This window comes from Aquarana catesbeiana, linkage group LG13, assembly GCF_042186555.1.
Source record: "Aquarana catesbeiana isolate 2022-GZ linkage group LG13, ASM4218655v1, whole genome shotgun sequence".
In the NCBI taxonomy this organism is placed as follows: Eukaryota; Metazoa; Chordata; class Amphibia; order Anura; family Ranidae; genus Aquarana; species Aquarana catesbeiana.
In genome coordinates, this window is record NC_133336.1 from 20788283 (window position 1) to 20795440 (window position 7158).

The window sequence follows — 7158 nt, forward strand, 5'->3', positions numbered from 1 at the left end:
AACCAGACTGAGTTGCTATTGCTCCCCTGGCAGAAAGCTATTGGCATGAGGGCCTACGTAAAAATGTAGTTTAACCTGTGCCCAATGGGAGTAAACAATGTCCCATCTTTGGTATTAGGGGGAGAAATAGTGTCAGTGGGAGGAATAGTGCCCCACTGTTGGTGTCGGAGGGAGGAATAGTGCCCCACTGTTGGTGTTGGAGGGAGGAATAGTGCCCCACTGTTGGTGTCGGAGGGAGGAATAGTGCCCACTGTTGGTGTCGGTGGGAGGAATAGTGCCCCACTGTTGGCGTCGGTGGGAGGAATAGTGCCCCACTGTTGGCGTCGGTGGGAGGAATAGTGCCCCACTGTTGGCGTCGGTGGGAGGAATAGTGCCCCACTGTTGGCGTCGGTGGGAGGAATAGTGCCCCACTGTTGGCGTCGGTGGGAGGAATAGTGCCCCACTGTTGGCGTCGGTGGGAGGAATAGTGCCCCACTGTTGGCGTCGGTGGGAGGAATAGTGCCCCACTGTTGGCGTCGGTGGGAGGAATAGTGCCCCACTGTTGGCGTCGGTGGGAGGAATAGTGCCCCACTGTTGGCGTCGGTGGGAGGAATAGTGCCCCACTGTTGGCGTCGGTGGGAGGAATAGTGCCCCACTGTTGGTGTCGGTGGGAGGAATAGTGCCCCACTGTTGGTGTCGGTGGGAGGAATAGTGTCAGGGCTGGGCTCAGCCCTTCCTTCTCAAAGCTGGCTGCTCAGCTGTTGGCTAATTGCCAGCTCCTATCTCTCCACAGTGACTCACCTGTTGATGATATCCTGCTCGTCAGTCCTGCCTACTTAAGCCGTCCAGCCCAGATGATCTCTGCCTTCGCCTTGGTCACATCTCTAGAGACGCTCTCCTGTCTTCCTGTTAAAGACTTGCTTGGCTGACATCCCTTCTGGCTCTCAAATCCCTGTGGGGGGACCCCAAAAGGGGAGGATCGGGGCTGTTCTGTGCATAATCATTACACAGAGCAGGTAAGTATGACATGTTTATTATTTAAAAACAAAACAAAAATTTATAAAGCACCAAACCACTTCCTGCCCAGCCTATAGTCAATTGACGGGACATTCGTCAATCTGGGTGGACATCATATGATGTCCTCCCAGATCGAACCTTGTGTGTGCTGGCGGGGCCACGCTGCAGCCCCATTGGACACAGCCGACAACTGATCAGTGTACTGCCTCTGTGCCAGTACAATGTGATCACTGTGACCAATCACAGCAGATCACATGGCAATTGTAATCAATGGATGGCTTCCTTTTTATCTCATCTGTTGTGTACAATTGTGTTGCTAGCTGTGATTGGTCACAGTGATCACAGCTCAACTGTACCATGTAATTACAGTAGATGTCACTAATCACAACAAAACAGACTAAATGAATCACTTTCATTCAGTAAAAACGGTTGCTTACATCAGTGAAATTCACTGGTATAAACAATCATAATGTGTAAAAAAAATTAAAAATTCTGATTACTTCCACAGAGTAGTACAGTGTTACTATCGTAATACTGTATTGCTCTGGTCACAGTGTTTATTAAAAAAAAAAAGAAAGAAAAAAAAAAAAAAAAACCTAATATTTTATTATATTTTTAATTTTTTGAATTTTATGATCATTTTTTTTTTTAATAATCATAAAATAAAAAAAATTTAAAAAATGTAATAAAATAAAAAAAATATTAGTTTTTTTTTTTTTTTTTTTTAACATACTGTCACCAGTCAGTGCACTGTATGTAAAAAACATTTTATGAATTTCTCTTTTTTTCTAAATTTTTCCCAAAAATTGTGACAAACAATTAAAACTTCAAAGAAACTCGCCATGCCTACTTTCCAAAGAGGGGTAATTTGGGGGTATTTGTACTGTCCTGGCATTTTCAGGCCTCAAGAAATTAGATAGGCCGTCAATACATCAGGAATGATCGATTTTCAGATATACTATACATCCCATAGTTTGTGGACTCTATAACTTACGACTAAATAATATAAACTGATTTGGGTTATTTTCACCAAAGAAATTGAGCAGAATACATTTTGACCTAAATTTATGAAGAAAGATTATTTATGTGCAAAATTTTATAATGGAAACTAAGAAAAACTTTTTTTTTTGTTTGTTTTTTTTTTTTTTTTAGCAAGAATACCACCAAAAGAAAGCTCTGTTTTTGTGAAAATAAAAATAAAAATGTCATATGGGTACAGTGCTGCATGACCGCGCAATTGTCATTCAAAGTATGACAGCGATGAAAGTTGAAAATCGTCCTGGGCAGGAAGGGGGGGGTGAAAGTGCCCGGTATTGAAGTGGTTAAGGCAACCTTTGCTCTGCTGACGTTGGCCAGGTTAGTACCAGGTTTAATTTCAGCTTCCGCTCTTCATTCCTATATATCTTATTATCTTTTACAACAAGCTCTCTGGCAGTGTCTGAGTCACGCCAACAAAGGACATGTAATCACCGCTGCTCAATGGGGCTTACAATTGAAAACACTCTTGTCGCTGATGACCAAGAAGGTTCTAGAAGCTGAGGGAAATGATGAAGGTTCCTGGGCTGATATCTCATTAAACCATCCGAAAAAATTCCTCAACATCATGGACCGGCTGATGAAGAGCACCGTGCGGTAATTAGAAAAGGTGGACAGGAGAAGAAGCCTATCTGGGTGCTTGTGTGAGATGAAAATAGCTGATTGAAAGAGATGATTGCAGGTCTGGTTGATTGCCATCATGTCATGTGACAAGGTGGCCATGGTCCGGAGTCACAAGAACACTGAGGAATTGCGGCGCTCTCTTCTGAGCAAAAGAATTGGCCAAGATCAATTTTTTTCATAACGCATTTGATAAAAATGGGCCAAAAATGTTTCAGAAGGTTCTAAAGGGCTCACCCTCTCTATCAGGACTTATGAATGCACGATTGGGTCGAGGTCTAGACCAGGGGTCTCCAGACTTTCTAAATAAAAGGGCCAATTTACATTTTAGGGGGTCGGCTGTGCCCAGTGGGTGTAGGAAATGCCTTGGTACCAGTAAATATAGCTAATGCCTCAGGCTTGGTTGTCAGTTGGGAGAGTAAGAAAATTACACTGCACCTATAGTCTGTAGGAGGAGAAATGGTGCCCCATCATTGGTGTCAGTGGAAGGAATGGTGCCTCATCACTGGTTTCACTGGGAGGAATAGTGCCTTATTGTTGGTTTCAGTGGGAGGTATAGTCCTTGTTTCTGGAGTCAGTGGGAGGAATAGTGCCCCATTATTGGTGCCAGTGGAAGGAATAGTGCCCCATCTTTGTTGTCATTTGGAGAAATAGTGCCCCATCATTGGTGTCAGTGGAAGGAATAGTGCCCCATCATCGGGGCAGTGAAAAGAATAGTACCCCATCATTGTTGTAATTTGGAGGAATAATGCCCCATCATGGGGGCCATGGAAGGAATAGTGCCCCATCATGGGGGCAGTGGAAGGAATAGTGCCCCATCATTGTTGTCATTATGAGGAATAGTGCCCCATCATTGGTGTCAGTGGAAGGAATAGTGCCCCATAATGGGGGTAGTGAAAGGAATTGTACCCCATCATTGTTGTCATTTGGAGGAATAGTGCCCCATCATTGGTGTCAGTGGAAGGAATGGTGCCTTATTGTTGGTTTCAGTGGTAGGTATAGTCCTTGTTGCTGGTGTCAGTAGGAGGAATAGTACCCCATTATTGGTGCCAGTGGAAGGAATAGTGCCCTATCATGGGGGTAGTGGAAGGAATAGTACCCCATCATTGTCATTTGGAGGAATAGTGCCCCGTCATTGGTGTCAGAGGAAGGAATAGTGCCCCATCATGGGGTAGTGGAAGGAATAGTGCCCCATCATGGGGTAGTGGAAGGAATAGTGCCCCATCATGGGGTAGTGGAAGGAATAGTACCCCATCATGAGGGCAGTGGAAGGAAGAGTACCCCATCATTTTTGTCATTTGGAGGAATAGTGCCCCATTGTTGGTGTCAGTGAAAGGAATAGTGCCCCATCATGGGTTTCAGCTGGAGGAATAGTGCCTCATTGTTGGTGTGATTGGAAGGAATGGTGCCTCATTGTTAGTGTCAGAGTGAGAAATAGTGCCCCATCATTGGTGTCAATTGATGGATTAGTGCCCCATCACTGGTTTCAGTTGGGAGGAATAGTGCCCCTTGTGGTGTCAGAGGGAGAAATAGACTCCCATCATGAGGGCAGTGGAAGGAATAGTGCCCCATCATTGGTGTCAGTTGATGGAATAGTGCCCCATTGTTGGTGTCAGTTGGAGGAATAGTGCCCCATCATTGGGGTCAGTTGATGGAATAGTGCCCCATTGTTGGTGTCAGTGGGAGGAATAGTGCCCCATCATTGGGGTCAGTTGATGGAATAGTGCACCATTGTTGGTGTTAGTGAAAGGAATATTGCCCCATCACTGGTTTCAGTTGGAGGAATAGTTTCTCATTGTTGGTGTGAGTAGAAAGAAAGGTGCCTCATTGTTAGTGTCAGAGGGCGGAATAGTACCTGATATCTGTTGGAGGTATAGTGTCCCAAGGGTCACGTAAAAGCAAGCAAAGAGCCTCAGTTTGGAGACCGCTGGTCTAGATGAGTATTAGTGAGGTTCTTAGAGGAATATTTGTATTTTTTTTTTTTTTTTTTTTACAAAAGTGTCTTTTTTCAGTACCTAATTTATTACAAAATAAAGTCTTGTTGGGAGCTGCATTCTCCTAATGTAAGATGCCAATGCTAACCACCAAACTCTAGTGTTATCCTGCTATATTTGTCAGTAAATTTCCATAATACCTGATGCAAACTCTGTGACCTTCGAGGTTTTTCAGATCAATGTGTGATTGAACTGAGCTCATTGAATGGCACGTCTTTAGGAAAAACCCACCAATGGTTCTCTGTGAATGATGGGACTCAAATTACTGCAATTCTCACTAAACAGCTCATCAACATTCCCATTCATGAAAAAAAGTTGTGCATATTGTAATTACTGGAGAGAGCCTATATCCTAGAGAGATTTTTCCTGTAGCGAATGGGATAACATTCAGCTTCCATGTTGCAATGTAAAATGTAATAGAACATCGTGAATCTTGTGGGGAGAGGAATCATAAAGGTTCTGCTAGGAGCTAAGAAGGCCACCATGGATACCTTGAGAGAGGAGAAGATTGTCCCTAAAACCAGGGTATTGTATCAGGAGAAAATCTGTTTTGTTTTGGTTTCATTTGTTAAATAAATCGTTTCGTTTCGTCATGATCGGTATGTTAGAATGATACGTTATATATTTGGATTTGTTTTGTATAATGTTGTTCTGAATCAATTCGTATTTTCTGAAGTTCTGTTATTCTTTTATTATTTTGGAAGATTGGATATATCCCGGCTAGTCCAACCCACAAAGAGCAATGGAATGAGCTGATTGGAAAAGATCGACTGGAATTGCGTGCATGCCGAAGTTACGAATGGAACAAAATAAATTTTCGGAATCATTCATTATGTTATGATCCGGAGATTCTGATGGTTTCACCACATCCAACCCAAACACAATAAGTAGGAATCATCATCTTACTTTTCTTCCTTGTTGTATTGCAATATGTTTCCATTTCATACAGTATGTATTGTATTTTATATAATAATGAAAAATGTTAACGCAGCTCTTTCTCGGCCGACAGCACAAGATGGCAAACTCTAAGGCTCTACCAATGGCCAAGGCTCTACCAAAGGCCAAGGCTCTACCAAAGGCCAAGGCTGCACTAAAGGCCAAGGCTGCACTAAAGGCCAAGACTGCACCAAAGGCCAAGGCTGCACCAAAGGGCTAAGCAAAGGCCCAAGCACAGATCAAGAAGACACCTTCAGAACTACTAAAGGAGGTCTTCCAGGATTCTACAAGTACTTGGGTAGTGGATTTAAGGCTTCGAGTCATGTTTTGGTCCTAGATGGCAGAGGACATCTACTTTGTTGTCTCGCCGCCAATATTTCTAAGCAAGTTTTGCTTGGATGTAAAGTGGTTGTAGTGAGTTGTGAAGGTATCAACATTCCTGTCAACATTTACCGCAACAAACTCAAAAACCTTGCTTTACTGTGTAAACTTATGAACACAAACCCTTCCCATGGGTCATACCACTCCAGAGCACCTTCTGGAGGACGGTAAGAGGTATGCTGCCACACAAGACTAAGCGAGGACAGGCTGCTCTGGAGCGACGGAAAGACTTTGATGGTATCCCACCTCCTTACGATAAGAGAAAAGCGGATGGTGGTCCCTGATGCCCTGAAGATTGTGCACTTGAAGTGAACGCCCAACTTTGCTCTCCTTGGCCCCCTTGCCCATGAAGTTGGCTGGAAGTATACCAGGCAGTCACCAACACCCTGGAGGAGAAGAGGAAGGCAAAGGCCAAGCTGCACTATAACAAAAAGAAGCTGATCATGAAACTGAAGAAGCAAGCAGAGAAGAATGTTGAAAGTAAAAATTGCAAAGTACACAGATGTCCTGAAGAAATATGGTGTCCTTGTCGAAATGTGCCCACAGACCTGGAATAGAATATTTTGAAATTCGTTACAATTGTGATTCAGATACATCCGAATCTCAGAATCATCTGAATTTTGACTCATAACAGATTGAATTGCACATGTCTAATAAAAATTCTGCAGCTCAAGTTTTTGTGTTTAATTATTTATTGAAGTTGATATTAATGATACGCTATTTTGCTGGTTATGCCCGTCATCGATATATTGATATCACCCACCGGCGCCGTAGGACCTTATCTTGTATTTATTTTGATACTATTGTTTGTGTACAAGTTGTTTACGCTCCCTTTTTTCATAAAACCTTAATAAAATATTGAAATAGAAAAATGCCGCAGCTTGTGTATAGCCCCGTACAACTGTATTTTGCCAACCCGGGTGGGTGGCCAGGGGCAATAAAACTGCAACCCCCCCCACCAACCACCCATCTGAAAGAGACCAAACCCAGTCCCTCAACAGAATCCGGGCAGTTTAGCAGAACACATTGTATTGATAAAAAGCTGTCAGCACTGTCACTGCAAAGTCCATCTACTATTTAGAAGCATCGTGATCTTATAGAATGGTGACATATTGAACTAACAGCACTAAACAATGTTGGAGCCTGGAACTGAGAGTGCATAGGAGGGTTCCATAGAGACTTCATTCCCATTGTC

The 7158-nt window shown here is 43.3% G+C and overlaps 1 pseudogene; it reads left to right on the forward strand.

Annotated features, from left to right (window-relative positions):
* Positions 1-2509: 2509 nt before the first annotated feature.
* Positions 2510-6530, forward strand: LOC141116519 (large ribosomal subunit protein uL13-like; annotated as a pseudogene).
* Positions 6531-7158: the final 628 nt, after the last annotated feature.